The sequence below is a fragment of the Lactuca sativa genome, chromosome 5, assembly GCF_002870075.4.
Source record: "Lactuca sativa cultivar Salinas chromosome 5, Lsat_Salinas_v11, whole genome shotgun sequence".
Taxonomy (NCBI): Eukaryota; Viridiplantae; Streptophyta; class Magnoliopsida; order Asterales; family Asteraceae; genus Lactuca; species Lactuca sativa.
Window position 1 is genome coordinate 81,406,884 of NC_056627.2, and position 26,034 is coordinate 81,432,917.

Genomic DNA, 26,034 nt, shown 5'->3' on the forward strand with positions numbered 1-26,034 from the left:
GAAGGCTAAATAATTTTGTATGTTTCTGTTTATTTGATAGTAATTAAGTTATTTTTTGAAAAATGATTTCATTTTTGCTTTTAAATTTGAACTTTCTTTTCAAGTAGTTTATGAATGTGAAAGGTACAATGTCGATAAGATCCAATAAATCATTTCATAAGTACTTATTTTGTCTTATTTATTTCGTTTTAATATATTTGAGGATAACAATCTATGTAAATGTCACACCCCCAAACCGAATCGGCAGAAACGTTCGGGGGTGGAGGACGTCATGTCTAGTATCACAACAATTGCATCATAGTAATCAAAGTAAACACATTATTATATTGAATATATATATGAAGGTATTTACATTTGTTGGATTCATATTTATATACATAAAGAACAACAAAAATAAAGACGTGACTCTATATGCACCGTCTTCTAAAAAGTCTGCTGAGGTACCTGTCTACTGATTTCCTAAGAATACAAGCGGTATTGAAAAGAGTATTCGCATTAAGCTGGTGAGTTCATAAGCATGTTTTTGTAATGAAATCTTGTTACGGAATCAGTGAAAAAGTTTGTAAGTTTTCAAGAAAATCCAATATTTTCTAACATATGTGTTTGCTACAGTGTTCCTTGAACTATTAGTTTGAATGCCTGATTACCAATAGATGAATTGTCTATTACAGTTTTGAATTTAAAACCCCTTTTTTTATGAAAACCTTGGATATCACTGGTATATATATATATATATATATATATATATATATATATATTAAAATAAAACCGTGAATTGAAATCCCCATAATCCTCCAGTTGTATTAAGAAATAGTTTTATTAATGAAAACACAACTAAAGAAGAATGAAATCTCGTAAACAAAAAGGTTAGTTTATACTATTGTGAGTCGTATAACCATGCTTAATATGACCTAGAGACCTTTATGGCCATCTTAAAGTGTCGGATATATGACATATGTCACCCTACGCATGTCTGCCTAACTGTAGCTAGCAGTTTAGTTGTGCGATTTTCAGTCCCGAATAGATCTATTCAAAAATCTCACGCTCTCTCTCCAGGAGACTCTGGTTATACTATGATATGATTTAATTCATTACACCAAAGGATATACTTTTGAAGTAGAGTCTCACAATTCTGTATAATCTAGTTTACGTGTAGTTTTGTATTGATCTATTGTATTTACTCATGTGTATACTTTATAGAGTAATAATTATACTTAAATAATTATGAAGAAAGTATCATTGGTACCTGAGAATATCATAAACTAAGTTTGTCATAGTTTATATGTTTAACAATGTATAAACTCTTAATTTGTGATGTTGTATTTTGAAACCTATTATATGTATTTTGAATCTAGTTTATAGTTTATATGCTGAATTTGTCATAGTTTCCCTATTATAGTTTGCATAAATATTATGTATTTGGTTCCTAAATTAATCTAAAAACTATCCGATTTGGCAGTAAGTCGAAAACGTCTCTTATGCTCAGCATAATACAAAACGGATAAAATATATAAATATTTTATGAATGGTGGAAACCGTACGACTATATTCATTGCATCAGTTTTAAGTGTTTTGAAATCCTTTTGTATAAATTCACAATTCATTTGTGTTTGACTTGTACACTCCCCCAGAAAACATTTAAAACCATAAAAGTATAGGGGTATGAACTCACAGTTGGTTGTGTGAAATGTCGGGCAACGGAACTGGGAGTGAAGACCCTCGGGTTGATGTACGCGACACTTAACAGAATCCTAATAACAATTAAATACATATATGCATTTTATTAGTGAAACCATTATTTATAGTGTTGGAAAAACACTTGCTTTTGGTTTAGAAATGTTACCGGGACTCGATTGAATCGGAGAAACGGGTTTTCAATCAGGTTCACGACTTAAGGAGGGGTTTACGGCCGTGAACTATTCTCGTCTGTAAATTGCTCCTTTAAGGGTTTACGGCCGTGAACGGTGTTCTTGAAGGAATTATGAATTTTTGAAGGGTTTACGGTCGTGAACGGTTTGCGGCCCTTGAAGGTTTGAAGATTTCAAGGGTTCTCGGCCGTGAACTCAAGAACAACTATGTTTGATTTGACAAAAAACGCGGTTTTGATGCTCCACAATAACACCGAACCTAGATGAATGGAGTATCTAGTCCTATGAGCTTCGTTCATGACAACCTCCCTGTAACCGGCGAACTTTGGGGTCTAGATCCGGTTCATGAAATAGTAAACTCCTTCTCGTCAGATCTCCAAGTTCTTTTCCATTCCCCTCAAGGCTTCATCTGACATGTTCTCTGGTTTTAAGACTTCCAGCCGAGCCTCTTTGATTTGACCGGACAGATGGGAATGGATGGTCATTGTTAGTGCCTTCACTCTACGACTTGAATACTCTTTCCGGCTGAGGGCATCCGCTACCACATTGGCCTTTTCGGGATGATAGCGTATTTCAAAATCATAATCACTGAGTAGCTCTAGCCATCTCCGTTGCCTCATGTTCAACTCTTTCTTATTGAAGATATGTTGTAGGCTCTTATGGTCGGTGAAGACAGTACCCTTGGTTCTGTATAGATAATGTCTCCAAATCTTTAACACAAATACCACTGCTCCTAACTCCAAACCGCGAGTTGTATAATTGACTTTGTGAGTTTTCAGCTGTCTTGAGGCATAGGCAATAACGTTTCCTCGCTGCAAGAGTAGACAACCTAGGCCCTGATTGGATGCATTGCAGAAGACCATGAAGTCCTCCGTCCCCTCAGGCAGAGACAAGATAGGTGTGCTGCATAGGGTCTGCTTCAATGTTTGGAACACAGTGTCTTGCTTTCCTCCCCAACTAAAGGGTACACCTTTTGAGTCAGGGTGGTTAAATAATTAGTAATCCTTGAAAAATTCTAGATAAACCTGCGATAGTAGCCAGTGAGACCAAGGAGTTGACGGATTTCTGTTGGTGTCTTCAGCTCTGACAATTTCTCAATCGCCTTGATTTTGGAAGGTTCCACATGTATGCCTTCCTCACTAACCACGTAACCAAGGAAAGTTACTTTTCTGATCCAGAATTCGCACTTTGAAAATTTTGCATAAAGTTTCTCCGCCCATAGAGTTTCTAGCACTAGCCTCAAGTGTTGTCTATGATTTTCCTGTAACGACGTAAAAATTTAAAACAATTTTTTTTAAATGCATACTATTCATAACACTTTGTATAATAATCTCATTTGTTCAATTTTCAAAACATAACTCCATATTTGATTAATTAGCAATCCAGGATCCTCAAAATATAACTCTTCCTATGTTGTGTAGAATCAAGTCGGTGCCATCCACTATCCTGAGAACCTAAAACACATATCACATAACACGGTAAGAACAAAGCTTAGTGAGTTCCCCAAAATACCACATACAGCACATACGCCACTCGAGGCTACAATACAAACCTCCGGTTGATGTGCCTCAGCGGGACCCTCCAGTCCCGTAGCTCGTTGGACCCTCTGGTCCGCTCATAGCTCGTTGGACCCTTTGGTCCGGTCTGTATTGTTGGACCCTTCAGTCCGGTCTATATCGTTGGTCCCTCCGGTCCGGTCTATACAACACATAGCATACAAATATCTCAATTCACATAATCTCATACATATACATAGCACACAAGACCCTCCGGTCTACACATAGATACCACTCTAGGTAATTTATATTGAGAAGACTCACCTCGGATGATGAACAACTCCTATAAACATTGCTGCTTCCCACCGGCTTCTATCTCTGTTCCAAACCCACAATTATCTCAATTAGGAATTAAGTCCAACCTCTCACTTATTAGGTCTAAAGATAGACCACCTACCAGCCCATCAATGCCCTAAACCCATTAGGCCCACCAAGGCCCAATAATAAATGGGCTTCCCCGAGGCCCAAACCTCAACCTACATGACAAGCCCAACTCAAGGGACCAAGGCATAATTATATTATTTCTCTACTCATAGTCTCAAATACACAGGCCCAAAGATTCAGGCCCAACACTTAAGGCCCAACAATAAAGTCTAGCCCAAAAGTATATAGAGATATTACGCGGGGCGTACCTCCTTGGTACGCTCAGCATACACAAGCGCGCATGAAACTAATCGGGGACTTCAACCCAGTAGGTGGGGCGTACTGGAATTACGTTGCGCGTACTCATCAGGTTTGGCTTAATCTAATTTTTGGGTCTCAACCCGCTAAGACCTTAACTCATCTCTTGGATCTGGACTTCCTAACATCTCTTACTCCATAAAGTTAATGACTTTAGGCCCTTGCATGGCTGATAAGGTCACAACACATGAAACTCTTACTTTCTTAACTCAAAATGCACATAACTCATGCATGGATTGATTCTCACAATCAATACCTCCTTTTTATGGCTCCTCACCACTAAAAACACTTAAAAGGACTGGTTATTAAGCTCTGGAGTTCACTAACTCACAAAATTCCAATCTTGGGACATAAAACCCTAAAAATAGACCATACTAATAATAGATCAAAAAGAATGGGAAAACTTTGAGCTTTATACCTTCAAATGATGCTCTAGCCCCAAGAAAGCTCAGATCCAAAGCCTGGATTTCAACTCCATTCTCTTCCATGCTCCTTCTTAACTGCAAAGAGCCCACAATAACACATATAAGCTCAACATGGCCACCAACAAGGTCAAGAACGGATATTAGGGTTTGAGAGGGTTTACTGACTGAGGAAGGTGACTAGAAATGAGACCATCTCATTCTTTAAATAGGGACACTACTCGAATTAGGGTTTTCCTTCTGTGCATAGTATACCCAGCGTACCCTCTGGTACACCCAGCATACTAGGTGGTCCTTGTGTCCATTCCACGCCCATAGGTACGCTAAGCGTAACCATACTTACGCCCAACGTACCCAATGCCACCCATTTCTCAATAAGGACCAAACTTGCCATAACTTGCAAACTATCATACCTTCTATGAGATAACTCAGATTCCAAAGATCCTCATATCTACGGAAAGGTGATGAAATGCCCTACGCGTTGGCAACTCGCTGCAACCTGAGACCTCCTCATGCCCAGCTCATGCCTCACGAACCCTAATCACAGACAATCTGAAACAGGATGTTACACTTCCTCACTACGAGAGTAGACAAGTATATCATCAATGAACATTGTTACGAACATGTCTAGGAAAGGGCGGCACACCCGATTCCTCAGATCCATGAATACCACCGATGTGTTGATTAGACCAAAGGGCATCACTACAAACTCGTATTGACCATAGCGAGTTCGGAATGCTGTCTTGGGAACATCACTCTCATGGACTCGCAACTAGTGGTACCCTGATCTCAGGTCTATTTTTGAGAAATAGCCGGCTCCTTGGAGTTGATCGAAGAGGTCATCGATTATGGGTAGGGGATAACAGTTTTTGATGGTAAGCTTGTTAAATTCACGATAATCTATGCACATCCAAAAGGATCCATCTTTCTTTATCACAAACAAGACCGAGGCTCCCCAGGGTGAGGAACTTGGTTTGATGAATCCCTTGCTAAGTAGTTCATTGAGTTGGCTGGATAACTCTTGCATTTCTACCAGCACTAGACGGTATGGGGATTTAGCTATAGGAGTAGCTCCAGGAATTAAATCGATACGGAACTCGACTTGGCGCTTGGGAGGGATTCTGGGAAGATCTTCGGGGAAGACATCAGGAAAGTTGCAGACTTTGAGGATGCTCTCGGGGTCCTTAACTTCCTGCTTCTCATTAACAACATGGGAAAGGAATGCATGGCACTCCCTTCGCAGATATTTCTGGGCTTTGATGCATGAAATGATGCGGAGGTTTAAGCTGAGTTTACAACCATAAATAATGAAGGCTTTGCGAGAGGGCAGATTGAGGTGAATGGCTTTTTCATAACAAAGGATATCAGCATGACTGGGGCTCAACCAATCCATGCCGATGATGACGTCGAATCTTTTTATGGAAATTGGTATAAGGTCGATTGGGAAGGAATGGTCGTTTATGGTAAGGGTACAACCTATGAATATGTCGTTAGTGCTCTCTTTCTTTCCATTTGCCATCTCGACGGTGAATTTTTTGGTTAAAGGTTGGGATTTATGCTTGAGTAGATGCTTAAATTCATGACTAATAAAACTTCTCTCTGCACCAGAATCGAAAGGAATGCATGCATAAGAGTTGTCGAGAAGGAACGTACCCGTAACAACGGTGGGATCAGCAACTGCCTCCTCCTAGCCCATCGCAGGCACTCTCCCTGTGTTGCCAACTGTTTTTTCCTTAGGGAAATTCCTCTTGAAGTTCCCGATCTCCCAACAACCATAATAGGCTTGAATAACGCCCACTCCAGGAGTCTGATTGGTTGGTTGGACTGGTGTCTTGCAAAATCGATCTGTGTGCCCCTTCTTGCCACAGCTGCTGCATTGCAAATCATGGCAAGATCCGTGATGTTGAAAGTTGCACTTTTCGCACCTTGGAAGAGTGTCAGCATATCTACTTGCAGGTGCTTGAGCTACAGGAACATCAGCAGGAGTGGTAACAGCATGAACGGCCACTACTTGTTGTTTCTTGCATGGCTCCTGCGAAGACCGGCCCTTACGCTTGTTCCAAAACTTTTTCTTCTCACAAGTCGCCTTGTGTGGTTCGGGAACGGCTGCCACTGCATCAAGATCAACCCCATGATCGACAAGAGTTTGCTCTAAACACTTGGCGTTGTCAAATGTGAGTGGTTTAGCAGCCAAAACATTCCTTGAGTTGGGGGCGTCAATCCCCAAATGTTCCTCTCTATTTTTATTGCTTTCCGGGGTGACCATCCCCGGACAGAGAATAGCCAGATTGCAGAATCTAGCTGTATAGATGGCAATGTCGGAACCCTTCATCTTCAGGTTCCAAAGCTCGTTCTCCAACTTCTGCATTTTGCCTCTTGCGTAGTACTCAGCAAGCATTTGCTACCGACAGAGTTAGGGATTTGACCCGGCTATTCCACCGATTCAGTGCTCTATCGGTGAAGGTACATGCGAAAAACTTCACCTTGCTGGCCTCAGAACAAGCACAAATCTCAGAAATCGATTCGATCTTCTCGAACCACTGGGTTAGGGCAATGACTCTTCCATTGTCGTTGAATGATTTGGGCTTCGCATTCATGATATCTTTGTTGGAACGCTCCTACTGGTGTCCCTGACCTCCATCAAGGTTAAGGGGATGGGTACCACTTCCTGATCTGCTATAGCCACCAGAATTAATCTGCGACCTCGTGTGACAACCCGAAGTTTATTCCATCGCCGTAACCCATTATGTCCATAAAAACTCGTCTTTTGTGAATTGTTCCGATTTCGTTTTGGGTTAAGTTATCTAAATTGATATTTAGATTTTTATCTGGTGAGTTTCCAAACCCCTTAGAAACTTATGAAAACATTCCAAATTATTACTTAGAAAATTTTTAGTTTCGACCATATAGGGTTACGACAACTTAATCAGGTGCGACCAAAAGCCCCGTTTAACGTCGGTATCGGGTAGAATTCCACCATGTCCCAAACTTGAACCATATATAAAGTTCAAATGACTTCATTTTGAAGCTTTTGCACCCTCTCTCACTACTCTCTCTCTACAATTCAATCTTAAGTCCAAAATCATCCAATTTAAGCTTCAAATCAACAAGGTAACTATCCTAACTCATAGTAAAACCTTTTCAGCTTTCAAATCCGTGTTTAATCTATGAAATAGGACCATAAATATGTGTTTACGGCCCTAGAACACCCATAGGCCGTAAACACACATATAAAGGGTTTTTGAGCCCCAAAACCCTCTCAAAACACTTTTGGAGCTTGGAATCGACTTAAGGACTTATTGGAATGGACATGGAACACCTTGAACTCAACATTTAGGGAGTAAACATGAGTTTACAGCCCAAGAACATGCTTGGACCATAAACACCATTTCATGGGCAGTAAACTCAATTTAAGGTGCTTAGATGCCACTTAAACACCTCATAAGCCTTGGAATAAAGTCTAGAAGCAACCACAAACGAGTTAGGGGCCTTAAACTTGATGAAAACCACCCCCATAGGAGCTTACAGCTGTAAACCCCTCAAGGATAGGTTCCTAGGCCGTAAACTCATATATCTTAGTCAAATGATGCCCTAAATTCATCCCAAGGCTTGTATAATGACTTAGAATCACATGTGATTGATCTAGGACCACCAAAACATATAAAGAAAGGGTACTTAGGAGCTTACGGTCGTAAACTCCTAGTTCACGGCCGTAAACTCCATTAAATGGTTCATTTGGTGGTTTAATACTTCCATATACCCTAGATTTAATCCTAGACAAATTTCCCAAGTGATGTGTGACCATTTAACACCCAAGAACAACCCCCAAAAACTCCATTAGGAGTTTACTCTTGAAGAGCAAACTCCATATTCAAGCCATACACACCCTTAGATGCCACCCGGGTCACTCCAAACACTTGTAATGAAGTGTTTTCGCGCCTCGAAGTGTTTATTCATATTTGATTAGTGGTACAGGGTCTAATTAGATACAAATGTGTATCCCTTCATATTACATAGGAACCTCGCGGGTTTTATGGTCCAGAACTGACGCTTAGCATCGAAACCGACACGTTTCCCGTCTGGTGTGTCACATCCCCAAAATCACGGCCAGAAAAGACCGGTTTGTATATGTTTTGTTTAAAAATTAGAGTAGCATTTTAAATAAAAGTATTGCGCAATTTGTCCCAAAAAAAATATGATAAAGATTTATCAAAAGCATTTTCATAGAAATGTATTTCATTAAAAGAGTTGGGATGTCATGTTCGTACAGATCAAAAGCATAAACAGTACAATATAAGCCTTACTAAATTATTTCATATCTACAGTCCTATATCCGTAATCCCTCGTCCAAACATCATATCTATGCTCAAGCGCCACTACCTTTAATACATAAAACTGAGTGGGTTAGGCTTGGGAGCCTGGTGAGCACATAGGGTTTTCAACCCAAAATAAATAAGTTTATTAATTTCATCAATCAACAATAACCCGATTACCTATTCCCGTTATCCTCACTTTACGTCCCTAAACACCTATCATAAGGGACCTAGCCTAACGATCATCATCGGGACGGACACTACTGCTAAGGGGATTCCTTAACAATAAATGTCCTAAAGGAAACCATGTGGGGGATGGAGTACACCTGTGAACACATCGTTCACAAACACCCACAGGTTGCGAGCCTGCTACCGTTCCACTGGACTGTCTAGAAGAGTCTGTGGTCGTCATCCATACTCCGCTAGATGACAGAATCAACAAAATCAACATCGAGGCCTCTCATCATTTATCACACATCGCCTATTACATCTACCCATGTTTCACCCCAACATTTTTGTAGATATAAAATACATATACAGTTTAAATCATTGAAAACATGTATAAAAACGTTCATCCAACATAGATAGCAAGTATTCAGATAATATACACACATAGTACGTAATTTATATAAAATACTTCATATCTATGTGTAAGCTGAAAGTAACTATGCACTCACCTGAAAGGTAGTGACTCAGCACTCGGACAGCGCTTCGATACTCTCAAAACGATTTTCTTTCGATAAAACCTAGTACCAATACCAATAGGGTTTAGTCTAACGATAACTGCGACAAATTAATTAGTCTGACTATTATTAAGCGTTAATAACACTCATAATAATAGCCCAAATAATTATTTTAAGGACCAAATAACATTCCTATAATTATTTGAAAGCTATATAAAAAATTGCGTAAGCGTAGCACATTTACAGCGAATTTTATCGAAAACCGGAACTTAATTGGAGCAGCATTTCAAAACCGAAAGACTCCTTTTTCTTGGGACTCCGGGAGCCTCGGGGCTTCCCTAGGGTGCTAGGGGATTTTTCCTAGGGTTTAGGGGTGGTTTGGAACCTTAGAGAGAGAGAAAGATTTTAGAGAGAGAAGGGTTTTTTGTGTAATTTACTCGGCAGCCGTCGCAGGTATTTATAGGCAAAGCCTCTCGGATTACGTTGGGCGTCGGACAGGACTACGCTGGCCGTAGTTCGGATAAGCCTCCAGCTCGCATCCAGTTGTTAGCCACTTCGGACCGGATAAGAACCGAGGGTACGCGGGGCGTACAGTCTCCGGACGTGGGGCGTATGCGAGGACCACGTGTCGGCCATCCGAAGCGAGCCGTGATCAGCAAGTGACGGTCAGGATTTAGCCACGTCATCGGATTTGCCACAGACTTCGCAATTTTATGCTTCAACTTTGAAAATTCGTAACTTTCGCATACGAGCTCCGTTTTTGACGTTCTTTATATCCACGCGAAGGTGGGAATGTACTCTACAACTTTCGTTTAGACTTCGTCGGCTAATTTTGACTCGATTTTAAATTTTATATTATTAACAGAACCGGACAGGATTGGTCCGTTAAATCCTCATAACTTCATCCGACATCCGTTTTTGCCCATCTTATTTTCGTTACGCTACTTTTAACGAGACCTTCGATTCTCGTTTAGGTCGTGTCGGCTAAAAACCGCTCGATCTAATATTCGAATTTCGAGCTGTATACTGCTAACTCGAAACTTCAAAAAATCATAACTTCTTCATACGAAGTCAGATTTGGGCATTCTTTTTATCGATGTTCTTAGTTTAACAAATTCTACGACTTTTTTTTAGATCGCTAAGGCTAAATCTCGCTCTATCGTAAATTCACTATTTACACTTCCCGGTATCGTGCCGGTTCTGTCGGGAAACTTCGACGGGTCATAACTTCTTCGTTATAACTCGGATTTTGGCGTTACTTATATCCCCGGAATCCTTATTTCAACCACTACAACTTTATATAAAGATATCGGGCTTATCTCACCCTTTAATTTTGACCCTTATTTTTATTTTGTATTAATTATACATTTATAATTAAATAATAAACACATAAACACACATAGTTCACATAATACTCAAATATTTCATCTTTATTACTTCAAAAAGAGTTACAATAGTTGACCTAGACTATTACATTGACAAAAATGCTTAGCCCTGAAACTCGGGCGTTACAATTGTCTCCCCCTTAGGATGATTCCGTCTCGGAATCATGCATCAGCAAACAGATGTGGATAGCGACTCATCATGTCATCCTCTGTTTCCCAAGTGAGATTTCGCTCATTCGAATGTTTCCATCGGACTAGCACTAAGTCGACCATCTTGCGTCGTAACTTCATAGTCTTACGTTCAACAATTGCCTCGGGCTCTTCGATCAACCTCTTATTCTCATCCATCCTTAACTCTGAGATTGGAATTATGTCGGGAACATCTCCTGTGAATTTCCTCAAATAACACACATGGAAGGTGTTATGAATACCATTGAGTTCTTCGGGCAACTCCAGCTTGTAAGCTTGGTTCCCAATCTTTTGAAGAACTTTGAACGGTCTAATAAACCTTGGACTCAACTTTCCTCGTTTCCCAAATCATATAAGTCCCTTCCATGGTGAGACTTTAAGCAAAACGGAATCCCCAACTTCGAAGGTTATCGGTCGTCTTTTCTTGTCAGCATAGCTCTTATGACGATCCTTGGCCGCTAGCATTCTTTCCCTAATCACCTTCAACTTCTCAGCAGTCTCATGGACTATCTCGGGGCCCATAAACTGCTTCTCTCCGGCTTCAAGCCAACAAGAGGGCATACGACACTTCTATCCATACAAGGCTTGGTAGGGTGCAATCTTGATGCTCGAGTGAAAACTATTGTTGTAGGAGAATTCTACCAAAGGTAAGTGCTCGTCCCAATTCCCTTGGAATTCGAGGGTACATGCTCTCAGCATATCTTCCAGTGTCTGAATCTTTCTTTTGCTCTGACCATCAGTTTGCGGATGGTAAGCCGTACTCAAACATAATTTCGTACCCAATTCCTCTTGCGGACTCCTCTAAAACCTCGACGTGAAACGACTATCACGATTTGATACAATCGTAAGAGGGACACCGTGAAGTCTTACAATTTCCTTCACGTAAGCATTTACGAGCATATCCATAGACCACTTCTCGTTGGCTGCTATGAAGTGTGCACTCTTGGTGAAACGATCCACGACTACCCAAATCATGTCGTGTCCGCTCTTCGTCCTGGGCAGTTTAGTCACAAAATCCATGGTGATGTCTTCCCATTTACCCATGGGTACAGGTAAAGGTTCTAAACTCCCATACGGCTTTTGATGTTGTGCCTTAACCATCGCACATGTTACGCACTCGGCCACATACTTCGCAACATCGAGTTTCATTGTCGGCCACCAGTAGTAGGGTTTTAGGTCCCTATACATTTTAGTGCTACCGGGATGAATTGAGTGCACGGTCTTATGTGCTTCTTCCATCATAAGATCTCTTTTTCCTCCCGTCTTAGGTACCCAAATTTGATCTTGAAATACCTTCAGTCCTCGACTGTTTGTACCGAACACTAACGTTCTTCCCAAACGTTCTTCCTTTCAGTCATTCTTCTCTAAAGCTTCTTCTTGAGCTTTCCTGATACTTTCCACAATCGTCGAGACGACTTCAATTCTTAACGCTCTTGGCCTTTTCCTTTCAAGATTGACTTTCCGACTGAGAGCATCAGCACCAATATTTGATTTACCTAGGAGGTAAGGTATCTCACAGTCGTAGTCCTTGAGTAGTTCTAGCCAGCGTCGTTGCCTCATGTTCAACTCCTTCTGATTAAAGAGATACTAGAGAATCTTATGATAAGTGAACAACTTGCACTTCGTGCCTTAGAGATAATGCCTCCATATCTTTAAGGCAAATACTACCGCTACGAACTCCAGATCATGAGTGAGGTAGTTCTTTTCGTGCTCTTTCAATTGTCGAGATGCGTATGCTATTATCTTTTCTCTTTGGGTCAGAATACAACCCAACCCGACTCCAGATGCATCACTATAAACCGCAAAGTCTTCAACTCCATCGGTTAGAGAAAGTATCGGTGCTTCACATAACTTCTTCTTTAGCTTCTCGAATGCCTCATCGTGCTTCTCACTCCACGTATACATAGCTCTTTTATGGGTTAACGCTGTTAATGGAGCAGCTATCGAAGAAAATCCTTGGATAAATCGTCGATAATATCCGGCTAATCCTAGAAAGCTTCGAATCTCTGTGGGACTCTTTGGACGTTCCCACTTCATCACAGCCTCGATTTTTGCAGGGTCAACCATTATTCCCTCCTGGTTAACAACATGACCCAAGAATTGGATTTCTCGTATCCAAAAGTCGCATTTGGAGAACTTTGCAAAAAGCTTCTCCTTCTTCAACACTTCTAATACTTCCCGTAGATGCTTGCCATGCTCCTCTTGGCTTTTCTAGTGGTTGAGAATGTCATCAATGAACACTATCATGAATTTATCGAGGAATGGTTTACAAACCCTGTTCATCAAATCCATGAATGCTGCAGGAGCATTGGTTAGCCCAAATAACATAACCAAGAACTCATAGTGTCCATATCTTGTTCTGAATGCAGTCTTCTCAACATCCTGCTCTCTCACCTTTAGCTTATGATATCCTGACCTAAGAGCGATCTTTGAGAAGTAGCTCAAAACTTGCAGCTGATCGAATAGGTCATCAATCCTTGGCAATGGATACTTGTTCTTTACCGTTGCCTTATTTAGCTCTCGGTAGTCTATACACATTCTCATACTTCCGTCCTTCTTCTTCACAAATAATACCGGAGCTCCCCAGGGTGATGAACTAGGTCGAATGAAACTGTTGTCCAACAGCTCCTGAAGTTGCGTCATGAGCTCTTTCATCTCCGTCGGTGCTAATCGGTAAGGTGCTTTTGCTATCGGTGTTGTTCCTAGTAACAAGTCTCTATGAAACTCGACTTGTCTATCATGTGGTAATCCGGGAAGATCTTCAGGAAAGACTTCCGGATAATCACACACAACCGGTATATTCTTGTAACGCCCGTAGATCCGGGCTAGTCAAATTAGAGGCAATAGGGGTCGAAAATGACTTTTCGACAAAAGATTATTTAGAATAAATAATCTTAACAAAGTTGTAGAGTATGTTACAAGATTTTTGTACATATAAAGAACGACGAAATCCGAGTTATAACGAAGAAGTTATGACCCGTTGAAGTTTCGCGACGGAACCGGCACGATACTGGGAAGCGTAAATAGTGAATTTACGATAGAGCGAGATTTAGCCTTAGAGATCTAAACAAAAGTCGTAGAATATGTTAAACTAAGAAAATCGATAAAAATAACGTCCAAATCTGACTTCATATGAGGAAGTTATGATTATTCTAAGATTTAGCATAGCAGTGCACAGCCCGAAATCTGAAGTTTAGATCGGTCGATTTTTAGCCGACGTGATCTAATTGAAAGTTGTAGTACTCGTAAATACCAACGCGTGGATATAAAGAACGTCGATAATAGAGCTCGTATGCGAAAGATATGGACGAAGCTTAGTCCCTACTTTTCGAGCGCGGCGAATTCGATACAGTTTTGTAAATCCGAGATAGAATGAGAATTAGCCAACGAGGTCTAAATGAGAGTTGAAGATCTCATTAATAGGAACTCAACGGTAAAAAGATAGACAAAAACGGAACTCGTATGCGAAAGTTATGGACGAAGCTTAGTCTCTACTTTTCGAGCGCGGCGAATTCGATACAGTTTTGTAAATCCGAGATAGAATGAGAATTAGCTAACGAGGTCTAAATGAAAGTTGAAGATCTCATTAATAGGAACTCAACAGTAAAAAAGACAGACAAAAACAGAGCTCGTATGCAAAAGTTACGGACGAAGCTTGGAGACTACTTTACTATACACTTCCTATAAATAAGAGATGAACTCTTCATAATTTCCTCACACCTTCAAACCTTTCTTTCTCTCTCTAACTTCTCTCTAACCTCCCTAAATCCCTCCCAAGTCTAGGGAACCTCCCTATCACGAGAAGAAAGCCCCGGAGCGCCCGACGGCTCCGAGAAGAAAAGCTTTCGGCTCGGAAACGCTGCTCTAGCGAAGCCCGGTTTTTAATAAAAACCCGCTATAAGTGAGTTACGCCTATACTATATTTAATATAGCTTTTATATAATTACAGTAACATTATTAGGACCTTAAAATAATTATTTGGGCTATTATTATGAGTTGTATTGAGTGTTATTTAACGCTTATATAATAGTAATAATAGCTAGACTATTAATTAGTCGCGATTAACGTTAAAACTAAACTCTAGTGGTATTAATAGTAGGTTTTGGTCAAGGAAAAATTGTTTTAAGAAGTAAGGAAGAGTTGTTCGAGTGCCAAGTCACCACCTTACCAGGTGAGTGCATAGTCCCTTTCATCTTACACATAGATATGAAGTATTTTATATAAACTACATGCTATGTGTGCACATTATCTGAATACTTGCTGTCTATGTTGGTTGAACGTTTTATACATGTTTTAAAGGACTTAAACTGTATACGTATTTTATATATACGAAAATGTTGGGTATGAGATGGGTAGATGAATGATGAGAGATAGAAGATGACGTGAGTATACATTGGCAGCTATAGACTTAGTGCCTATGGGACAAACACCGGTAGCTATGGACTTAGTACCTTTTAGACGTTGGTAGCTATGGATTTAGTACCTGTTGGGAATTGGTAGCTATGGACTTAGTACCTATTAGTTAGACGCTGGTAGCTAAGGATTTAGTACCTGTAGGAATTGGTAGCTATGGACTTAGTACCTATTGAACATTGGTAGCTATGGACTTAGTACCTATTAGATAAAGACTGGTAGCTATGGATTTAGTACCCGATGAATAGACTATAGCAGCTATGGAATTAGTGCTTTATGAACGAACATTGGCAGCTATGGATTTAGTGCCAGACCTATAACCCTAGAAGTAAGGGACTTCTGAATAAACGAATGCAAGATAGATGACTCTTAGGTTAAATCCTTAAAGAGTAAAGAAGATAATGGGGATGGGTAATTGGGTTGATTGTTTGATTGAACATAATAATTATATTATTGTGGGTTGAAAACCCTATGTACTCACCAGGTTTCCCAACCTGACCCACTCAGTTTATGTATATCACAGGTGACAAAGTGAAGTGACATTACACTGAGAGATTTAAAAGAGATGTAGATCACTAGTGTAAATCATTGTAAGTTCTGTTTATGCTTATGTATCGGTATTAACGATGACATCCCAAACATTTTAGAATGAAATAAATACGTTTCTTCGAAAATGTTTTAATAACGTATTTACCATGTTTTTCTGGGAACAAATTCCGCAACCTTTTTATAAAATGAAGTACTCTGATTTTTATAAAGCATAAACAAAATCGGTCTTTTCTGGCCGTGATTTTGGGGATGTCACAATTTTGCACCTCTTTCTTCTCCTTCTTAGCATCGATTACGAATGCCAAGTACGATGCACATCCTTTGGACAAACATTTCCTAGCTTTCATCAGGGAGATGATTCCAGAATTCACTCTGCGTTTGTCCCCGTACACCATAAATGATTCCTTTCCGGGTGGGTTTACCCTTACTATTTTCTTTCGGCATTGAATCTCAGCATCGTTGGCGCTAAGCCAATCTATACCCAAAACGATGTCGAAACCGTTTAACTCTATGGTTAATAGCTCTTCGTGGAATTCATTTCCGTTTAGGTCAATGACGATGTTCCTAATACGATTACTAACAGGTACGAATTTGCCACTGGCAACTTCTACAATCAGGGCATTATCTAGTTTTTCTACAGGCAATGCTAATTTCCCACCAAATTTATGCGACACAAAGGAGTAGTTGGCTCCGGAATCAAATAGTATATTTGCAGGCAAACCATTTACAAGGAAGGTACCTGAAGCGACGTCTGCTGCCTCCTTCGCAACCTCGAGCGTCATCTGGAAGGCTCTCGCCTTCGGCTTCGGTGGTATGTTGGGTTTTCCTGCCTCCTTCTTCTTCGGGCAGTCCTTCAAAATGTGCCCTTCTTCATTACACCCATAATAGGACTTCTGGTTGAGGGTGCATTCATTGGCATAGTGCCCAGGCTTTCCGCATTTGAAACAAGTGACCCCTCCGTCACATTTCCCAGTGTGCTTCTTCTTGCACTTTTTACACCACTTTGCTTCTGATCCTCCTCCTCTTGAACCAGACTTCAAGAATCTACTCTTCTTGTTGGACTTCGAGGATCCATCGAACTTCCGTTTCTCACCAACCTCAGCCCTTTCCAGACCTATTTCCTTTTGTTGGGTCTCCACGTTCTTAGCTGCTCGAACAACTGATTTCAGAGTGGTTTCCATCTTGACTGTTGGGCCAAAGTCAGCCGGCAGTCCGTTTGTGAGTTTCTCGATTTTGGAAAGTTCGGTTGGCACTAGGTATGGAAGCAACTTCATCTTTTTCGTAAATGCAACAGCATAGTCATCGATGCTCATTCTCCCATTCTTCAAATTTTGGAACTCATTGTTCAGATCTATCAGGTCTATCTCTGAATAGTACTGCGCCTTCAGTTGTTCCAAGAACTCATCCCATGACATTTTTAGAGCTTCTCCTCGTGGCATTGTATCTGCCAATAGCTTCCACCAGCTCAAGACACTAGTTTTCAATTGTCTCACAGCGAAGACAGTCTTCTGCTTCTCGCTGCAGTCGCAGCTCTCAAACACCATCTCCATCTCGGAGATCCAGTCGATAATCTCAACAGGCTTTGGGCTTCCTGAGAGACTTGGTGGTTTTGCACCCATGAAATTTTTGTACATCCGCCCATCCTTGTTGTTTCTCCCTTCTGGGCCATCCCTTTGCTCACCTTGAGTCCTTACTTGACTCACTTAGCGGCTATAGTTCCCTTCCTCAGATTTCTCGGGAACTAGCTCCGTCGGTTCAACATGTATGGTAGGTTCGTCCCTATTCTCGTGGAGCATCCGTCTTGTTTCTTCCCTTTGTTCAGCTAGCATAGCCTGAATCTTGGCTTAAACTCCAGCCATGGTAACTGGCTCAGGTGCAACTTCTTCAACAACAGGTATTTGCTGAACCACTGGGGATTGGTTCCTATCTCCATTTGCGTTCACGTTTCCACTACGGGTCCTTGCCATCTTGATCTATACACCGAATAAGGTGAATTTAGATCTTTATTTAGGATAGACGTTTAAATCGTCCTTATCACTCTGAAACGTTTACATGCTAGTTCTAATATCATAGTCGTACGTTTAGAATCCTAAACACATAAGGTTTCCAGATCCGGTCGGCAACAGACAATAGATCCGAACAAATAACAACATGTCATGCACAAAGCGTTTAGCACATAAAAGCATTTTAGGTAGACTTCCTAAAATAAGCTAGTGCTCACACCTCACAATCATCGCTTAGCATTCTAAGTTTAAGTCTACAAATCCTACAAATTCCTAGTTCGCTTAAACTAATGCTCTGATACCAACTGTGACATCCCCAAAATCACGGCCAGAAAATACCGGTTAGTTTATGCTTTGTTTAAAAATCAGAGTAACATTTTAAATAAAAGTGTTGCGGAATTTATCCCAAAAAAAATATGATAAAGATTTATCAAAAGCATTTCCATAGAAATGTATTTCATTAAAAGACTTGGGATGTCATGTTCGTATAGATCAAAAGCATAAATAGTACAATATAAGCCTTACTACATTATTTCATATCTACATGCCTATATCCGTAATCCCTCATCCAAACATCATATCTATGCTCAAGCGCCACTAACTGTAATACATAAAACTGAGTGGGTCAGGCTTGGGAGCCTGGTGAGCACATAGGGTTTTCAACCCACAATAAATAAGTTTATTAATTTCATCAATCAACAATAACCCGATTACCCGTTCCCGTTATCCTCACTTTACGTCCCTAAACACCTATCATAAGGGACCTAGACTAAGGATCATCATCGGGACGGACACTACTGCTAAGGGGATTCCTTAACAATAAATGTACTAAAGGCAACCATGTGGGGGATGGAGTACACCGGTGAACACATCGTTTACAAAGACCTACAGGTTGCGAGCCTGCTAGTGTTCCACTAGACTGTCTAGAAGAGTCCGTGGTCGTCATCCATACTCCGCTAGATGACGGAATCAACAACATCAACATCGAGGCCTCTCATAATTTTATCACACATCACCTATTACATCTACTCATGTTTCACCCCAACATTTTCGTAGATATAAAATACATATACAGTTTAAATCATTGAAAACATATATAAAAACGTTCATCCAGCATAGATAGCAAGTATTCAGATAAGATGCACACATAGCACGTAATTTAAATAAAATACTTCATATCTATGTGTAAGCTGAAAGTAACTATGCACTCACCTGAAAGGTGGTGACTCAGTACTCGGACAGCGCTTCGATACTCTCAAAACGATTTTCCTTCGATAACACCTTGTACCAATACCACTAGGGTTTAGTCTAACGATAATCGCGACAAATTAATTAGTCTGACTATTATTAAGTGTTAATAACACTCATAATAATAGCCCAAATAATTATTTTAAGGACCAAATAACATTCCTATAATTATTTGAAAGCTATATAAAAAATTGCGTAAGCGTAGCACATTTACAGCGAATTTTATCGAAAACCGGAACTTAATTGGAGCAGCATTTCAAAACCGAAAGACTCCTTTTTCTTGGGACTCCGGGAGCCTCGGGGCTTCCCGAGGGTGATAGGGGATTTTTCCTAAGGTTTAGGGGTGGTTTGGAACCTTAGAGAGAGAAAGATTTTAGAGAGAGAAGGGTTTTTGGTGTAATTTGCTTGGCAGCCCTCGCAGGTATTTATAGGCGAAGCCTCTCGGATTACGTTGGGCGTCGGACAGGACTACGTTGGGCGTAGTTCGGATAAGCCTCCAGCTCGCATCCAGTTGTTAGCCACTTCGGACCGGATAAGAACCGAGGGTACGCTGGGCGTACAGTCTCCGGACGCGGGGCATATGCAAGGACCACGTGTCGGCCATCCAAAGCGAGCCGTGATCAGCAAGCGATGGTCAGGATTTAGCCACGTCATCGGATTTGCCACAGACTTCATAATTTTATGCTTCAACTTTAAAAATTCGTAACTTTCGCATACGAGCTCCGTTTTCGACGTTCTTTATATCCACGCGAAGGTGGGAACGTACTCTACAACTTTCGTTTAGATTTCGTTGGCTAATTTTGATTCGATTCTAAATTTTATATTATTAATAGACCCGTACAGGATTGGTCCGTTAAATCCTCATAACTTCTTCATCCGACATCCGTTTTTGCCCATCTTTTTCTCGTTATGCTAGTTTTAACAAGACCTTCGATTCTCGTTTAGGTCGTGTTGGCTAAAAACTGCTCGATCTAATATTTGGATTTCGGGTTGTACACTACTAACTAAAAACTTTGAAAAATCGTAACTTCTTCATACGATGTCAGAGTTGGGCGTTCTTTTTATCGATGTTCTTAGTTTAACATATTCTACGACTTTCGTTTAGATCGCTAAGGCTAAATCTCGCTCTATTGTAAATTCACTAGTTACGCTTCCCGGTATCGTGTCGGTTCTGTCGGGAAACTTTGACGGGTCATAACTTCTTCGTTATAACTTGGATTTCGGCGTTCCTATATCCCCGGAATCCTTGTTTCGACCACTACAACTTTATATAAAGATATCGGGCTTATCTCACACTTTAATTTTGACGCTTATTTTTATTCTTTATTAGTTATACATTTATAATTAAATAATAAATACATAAACACACATAATTCACATAATACTAAAATATTTCATCTTTATTACTTCAAAAAGAGTTACAATAGTTGACCTAGACTATTACATTGACAAAAATGCTTAGCCCTGAAACCCGGGCGTTACATGGTGAGTTCATACCCCTACTCTTTTTCCGTGTTTTTCAAATGTTTTTAGGGGGAATACAAGCAAAAGTACAAGGAAATCTTGTACTCAAAGTTATTATTTCAGTTCAAATGTTTATATTCGGTACGCTTTTAATATCGAAAACCATATTAACTAATAGTTCGAATTGCAAAGTTAGCCTTCAGACGAATCGTAGATTTCTTGATAAAGTGTTATAAACTATGTTATATTTCATAATTTGGGAAGGATTCATAATAATCATTAATTAGGATTAATACTAATAAGATACGCCCTCGGATAGTAACAGAACAACGAAAGTATAGCTAGGAACAGAACGACGAAAGTACAGATAGTACACGCCTTTGGATGGCACAGAACTACGAAATTACAGCTAGTGTACGTCTTTGAGTGCCACCATAGTTTCGAAAATAAATCAAAAGTATGCCTTTGGATATCGACAGAGTTTCAAAAACATACGCCTTTGGATGTCGACAGAGCTTCGGAAATATGTCTAAAGTACGCCTTTCGAGGTCACCAGAACATCGAATATACAGCCAATGTACGTTTCTGAGTATCTCCAAAGATTCGAAATTACGACTAAGTATAGTAGATATTCGACATTTGTGTGTAGGATAACTAGGATATTAGAATACCTGACTAATACTACAAGTATGGTAGATATTAATACATTGCATTCGAATCACGAACTAACCATGACTATTAGGAAAATAAGGGATTTTCCTGGGATACATAACTGCTCTTAACTAAATTGTGTAACAAATGGATAACTAAACTTTCTTTATAAGAAAATATGGGATTTTCTTGGATAACAACTTCAAAAAGAGATACAATAGTTGACCTAGACTATTACATTGACAAAAATGCTTAGCCCTGAAACCCAGGCGTTACATGGTGACTTCATACCCCTACTCTTTTTCCGTGTTTTTCAAATGTTTTCAGGGGGAATACAAGCAAAAGTACAAGGAAATCTTGTACTCAAAGTTATTATTTCAGTTCAAATGTTTATATTCGGTACGCTTTTAATATCGAAAACCATATTAACTAATAGTTCGAATTGCAGAGTTAGCCTTCAGACGAATCGTAGATTTCTTGATAAAGTGTTATAAACTATGTTATATTTCATAATTTGGGAAGGATTCATAGTAATCATTAATTAGGATTAATACTAATAAGATACGCCCTCGGATAGTAACAGAACAACGAAAGTATAGCTAGGAACAGAACGACGAAAGTACAGATAGTACACGCCTTTGGATGGCACAGAACTACGAAATTACAGCTAGTGTACGTCTTTGAGTGCCACCAGAGTTTCAAAAACATACGCCTTTGGATGTCGACAGAGCTTCAGAAATATGTCTAAAGTACGCCTTTCGAGGTCACCAGAACATCGAATATACAGCCAATGTACGTCTCTGAGTATCTCCAAAGATTCGAAATTACGACTAAGTATAGTAGATATTCGACATTCGTGTGTAGGATAACTAGGATATTAGAATACCTAACTAATACTACAAGTATGGTAGATATTAATACATTGCATTCGAATCACGAACTAACCATGACTATTAGGAAAATAAGGGATTTTCCTGGGATACATAACTGCTCTTAACTAAATTGTGTAACAAATGGATAACTAAACTTTCTTTATAAGAAAATATGGGATTTTCTTGGATAACAACTTCAAAAAGAGATACAATAGTTGACCTAGACTATTACATTGACAAAAATGCTTAGCCCTGAAACCCAGGCGTTACATGGTGACTTCATACCCCTACTCTTTTTCCGTGTTTTTCAAATGTTTTCAGGGGGAATACAAGCAAAAGTACAAGGAAATCTTGTACTCAAAGTTATTATTTCAGTTCAAATGTTTATATTCGGTACGCTTTTAATATCGAAAACCATATTAACTAATAGTTCGAATTGCAGAGTTAGCCTTCAGACGAATCGTAGATTTCTTGATAAAGTGTTATAAACTATGTTATATTTCATAATTTGGGAAGGATTCATAGTAATCATTAATTAGGATTAATACTAATAAGATACGCCCTCGGATAGTAACAGAACAACGAAAGTATAGCTAGGAACAGAACGACGAAAGTACAGATAGTACACGCCTTTGGATGGCACAGAACTACGAAATTACAGCTAGTGTACGTCTTTGAGTGCCACCAGAGTTTCAAAAACATACGCCTTTGGATGTCGACAGAGCTTCAGAAATATGTCTAAAGTACGCCTTTCGAGGTCACCAGAACATCGAATATACAGCCAATGTACGTCTCTGAGTATCTCCAAAGATTCGAAATTACGACTAAGTATAGTAGATATTCGACATTCGTGTGTAGGATAACTAGGATATTAGAATACCTAACTAATACTACAAGTATGGTAGATATTAATACATTGCATTCGAATCACGAACTAACCATGACTATTAGGAAAATAAGGGATTTTCCTGGGATACATAACTGCTCTTAACTAAATTGTGTAACAAATGGATAACTAAACTTTCTTTATAAGAAAATATGGGATTTTCTTGGATAACAACTTTTTCAGAAAAACCAAAGGAAACTTGTTCTTTTTCGAAAATAAACCGCTTATGAACTCACCAGCTTTATGTTGATTTTCCAATTGCTTGTATTCTCAGGTCCACATTAGACAGGTACACCGCGATCTTTTGGAGAAGACGGAGCGTATAGAAGACACGTCTTTGCTTTTGTTCTTATGATATATATATATATATATATATATATATATATATATATATATATATATATATGTATGTATGTATGTATGTATGTATAACACTTGTAACACTTGTTTTCAGACAATGTAAATATTTCTATGTAATGTAATGGTTGTGTTTACTACGCTTACTATGTACATTGGTTACAATGTACATGACGTCCTCTGCCCCGGAACGTTTTCGTCATCGGTTTCGGGGTGTGACACATCGCGGTAGGTACAGCGGCTGTAACCGCTGCTTGGAACATGGCAGGATCGAACTGAGGAGGTGGTGGCTGAGGATCTGTCGGAGGGTTGTTGCTCTTTCTATTGGGTCTCTTCCTGGTAGGCATCCTTTTCTAAAAGATACAAGGGGAAAAATGATGATAAGCCTTCTATACTGATCATGACTCAGATACTTTCGAGCAAGATATATCTTAATCCTACAGCGATAACAAAGATCTACAATAAAGGTTTACTAACATAAACAAGGAATTGCATGTCTTTCGTTTATAAGGATTATTACTACTAGTGATAACTCTGTGCAGTGTTATAGATAATCCTCCAGTATTTTAACTATGTGCTTCATTAGTATCGGATTTGGTGAGTTTTAGACTTGTTTCGACACCACAGTCACTCCTAAACACATGTTGGTCATATCTTGGAAAAATATAGTTGATTAGGTTATATTGTCCCCCACATATAACTACATAACTATTCAGGTTTAATCGCAGTGTCCAACTCACCCTAAATACTTTTATGTAGTTCTTACTATGTTAGCTTCTTGTACATATGTATACTCGTATACTTTGGTAAAATACTTAAAATTTTAAGGTATACTTTTAGTTTCATAATGCTTCGGCCCTTTAGTGTTTATAGTTGTATTTGATGGGTTTTATGCATAAGAAACAGTCATATGCGCTCATACAAACCCTAATGCTTGGATCTAGGTTTCTCTATTGTACATGCTTTGAATCCAAGACTAATAAACTTAGATCTAACATATCAGAAACTGAATTAGGGTTTATAGAATCACCTTTGATTGTTATATAGCAATAACAATCAATTCCTGGCTTGGATTGGCCTTAGAAAGCTTAGTGCCTCAAGTGCTGCACCTCTAATGGAGTCACAAACACCATATGCAACTTGGATGAAGAGGAGAAGAAGAGAGGCTGCCCAAAAACGGCTGGAAACCCTAATGGAAGACTTGTCCACGTTTTTGGGGTATAGGGGACCTTTATATACATGTAGGCTATTAGGGTTTACAACTAGGAAACCCTAATATGACTGCTTAGGCCCTAAGCAGCCCATGGACTCCTTAAACATATCCCTTGGACGATTTCTAATGGGCTTCCCATAGAATTCGTCCAACCTATATATTATTAGGTGATCCATAGCCCAATTATAATTATCTTATAATTACAACTTCAGTCCCCTAAGTTTAATTAATCCCTTTTAGCCACAAAATTAATTATCAATTAATTCTTGACTAATATTAATTAAACAATATGATTTCTCCTTTAATATATTATTCTCATAATATATATTAATAAATCATATTTAAACCTTTCTCTCTTTAAATCATCCTACATATTGCTATGGTGAAGGCAACCCAAAAGGACCATGCTCATAATCGGGTCAAGTACATACCAAAATAGTTATGGACTTAGACACTAATCCAACAGTCTCCCACTTGGATAAGTCTAATAACTATTTTTCGTACGACTTCAAAACCTGATCAGCAATCGTAGCTTTCAAAAGCCGCTGTCAACTCTGATCTTATCAGATAGCGTGTCCTCTAGATAAGGGATTATATATTCCTCCATTCTCAAGATATCGTATAGACATAAGACATGAATTTCAATCATTCTCTCTATACTATTTCCCGACTTCCGATTTATGACGACTGACAACAGACTACAATTGAACACATCAACTTAGTCTCGGCTTGGCCAAGCTCTTAGGTGTCATCACTAAATCATCGAGAGGCCCATAGATATCGCTTTTATCCCACTTTGGGTAAAAGGAATGGATAAACTTCGACTCAAATGCTCGCTTCCATTTATTGATCGAATCACACACAACGATAAGTTTTATAACACCAAGTTACTGGTGCGTTTACTTATTATCAATGTGTAACCGACCAACAAATAACAACTCACACGTCTCGGTTTCAAGAATATACAATATTATCGTCTCACTAATCACTCGCGATAAATCCATGAAGTGATCCAAGTGAGCGTGGGTTTAATCCAATACTCTAATCTTATCAAAGCACTCATGAATTCTGCAGCAAACTTGTGCCATGTCTCAACGCTTCAGACAATCTACAGACAGATTCATGACATTCTTTATTCATACCTACTCCCAACGTATGACCGACTGTGGATGTTTGAATAACCTAGTTATTCTGGAAGTCAAAACATGCAAACTGAAACATGACAATAATACTTAATCCTATATGGCCCCAAACTTGTGAGAGTAAATAAAACACTTCTAT